This window comes from Psilocybe cubensis, chromosome 11, assembly GCF_017499595.1.
Source record: "Psilocybe cubensis strain MGC-MH-2018 chromosome 11, whole genome shotgun sequence".
Classification (NCBI taxonomy): Eukaryota; Fungi; Basidiomycota; class Agaricomycetes; order Agaricales; family Agrocybaceae; genus Psilocybe; species Psilocybe cubensis.
Window position 1 is genome coordinate 990094 of NC_063009.1, and position 2442 is coordinate 992535.

A 2442-nucleotide genomic window follows, 5' to 3' on the forward strand; every position below is an offset into this window, starting at 1 on the left:
CAAGACAATGACCCCAAGCACACCTCAAAATTGGCCAAGAAATGGTTTGAAGAGCAGAATTTTAGGGTCCTCATATGGCCTGCACAATCTCCAGATCTCAACCCCATTGAACATCTATGGGAATACCTCAAAAGAAGACTTAATGAACATAAAGTCCCACCAAAGGGTATCTATGAACTTTGGGAGAGGGTTGAGAAGGAATGGAATGGAATACCCAAGGAATTTGATTGCTAGCATGCCTAGAAGGTGTGCAGCAGTGATTAAGGCCAAGGGTGGACATACAAAGTACTAGTAGATATGATTTATTGATACTCAAGTGTTTAGCAAAAAAACTGTTCGAATGACTTAGCAAACTGTATATGCTCCTGTTTGGTCAATTCTTGGAAAAATCACATGATCAGTGTGCCATCCTTTAGCTAATACCCTCTAGTATACCTGTGAATAATTTCATATTTTTAATATTTTTAATTTCAAAGTTATAAATTAATCTTTTCATATGTGACCAACACTCGAACAGTTTTTTTGCTCACTGTAGCTTCCAGGTTTTTGTTCAAGGAGCATGGACTATGCAAAAGATAACCAATATTCCAAAAGGCAGATGTGCTTTAAAAACCACTTCAACAGCCAGAAGAAAGCAACTCTTTGCATCAGATATTCAGAAAACCACTAAAAACCCCAATGCAAAGAAGCATAAAAGTCTTCTTGCCTCCGATGCTACTAATTTGATGGATTGTGGAGAAGCAAATGTTAGAATTACTAGAAGCGGGAAAAAGATAGTTTCTTAGTTATATAAATTGTTTATACTATGCTATGCTCCATATAGTCGCTAAAATACCTCGCCATTAAACTAAATACCAACCATGCTGATAAAAGTGTAATTTCTGGCATTCCAAGATCCACATATGCCCCATCTGCTAATGCTTGAAACTCTTCAGATATATACCTATAAGTTTTTTATCTTTTTTCTTCCCCTTCATATGATTCTTGTAAGCGGAATACAGTTTTGGGATTAACCCTAATAGAGCAATTGCATGCGTTGATTCTGACTGACGTAGGATTAACAAGCATGTTAGTTGGTGAAAAACCATAGGGATTTTCTTTCTTCTTATTGCCTGTACTTCCTACTAGAAATAGCAATAGTTGTCTAAATGGGAATATTCTCTGTTCAGTATCCAGAAGTTCCTTGCATTAGTATTATTGTAGACTCCTGTATATGAAAAGAGAATACTATTAGGTGTTCCATTATATCCGTGCTTATTATTAGTCTCAAACCTTATTTTATTGCAGACTGCAATACTCAGCTACAACACAGAAAGAGATGTCTAAATCTAAACAATGCTTATTAAGCCCTCTACCTCACGGCATAAGTCAAGTACTAAAATTGAAATGTACACTACCACATGGTAGTAATACATATAATAGCCAGCAGAATGCTTACTCATATAATACTATCAGTATACTGGGTCTCAGAGAAATAAAAGAAAGATTGCTAAGCACTCCTAGTCATAATGAGTCATCTGTCGAGCATGATATACTGGCAACTGATATAATCAATGGACTTTAAGAGTAAGCATGCTTGCTAGTAAGCCTAGCAGAAATGCAGGAACACTGCCCCTATGAAATGACTTGTAGAGATGCAGTAGTAGTATTATTAAGAGTTCTATTTTTATTTGTAATTATGTTTCCTTAAATCTCTCCTCTCAATGGCTAGCATAATATAAATTAAACCATGTATTGTAGTCTAAAGACAAGCAATCTCATGCCCAAAAATTGAAAATACAGATTGATTCTAAACCTCTGCATTTGATACAGTATGATAAGTTGTTTTGTGAACAAACTTGTCATTTAAGTGAAGGAAAACATAAATATAGTTCAGCCAGACTTGGATATAAGTACTCTGGTGCCTAAGAGCGCTTGTATTGCAAGTCATTTTTACACAATCTGAGTTAGCACTCAGGAAGTGACTAGGACAAAAGGCCACCAGTGTGAGTCCGCAAGTTCTTCTCTGAGGAAAAAGCTTTCATTCCATTTTTATTAAAGCCAAGAGGGCATCTATGACCAAGAAGATTGCAGTTTCAATTATTGTTTGCCAAATGGGCACCTGTAACCAAAAGGGTTACAGTTTTGATTATTAAGACTTTGAGAATCTACTCCTATACCTATTAAGGAAGAATCCCATCTCTAAACAAGACTGTTTATACTAAGAAACTTGAAGAATGAGTGTATGCACACAACTTTGATAAGTGCTTTTACTTGCACCTGTGAATTAGAAGTGAAACAATCTCTTTGCAATTGCAAGGGTGTGCAACACTGTGCATACTATCCACCCATCACATATATTTAAAGCCTATACTGTTCCGGGAAGAATAATAATAGCTTTGCTTTCCTCCCAGTGACAAACACAAATGTTGCAATCTATTGTTTTGGGAATTGTACCATCAC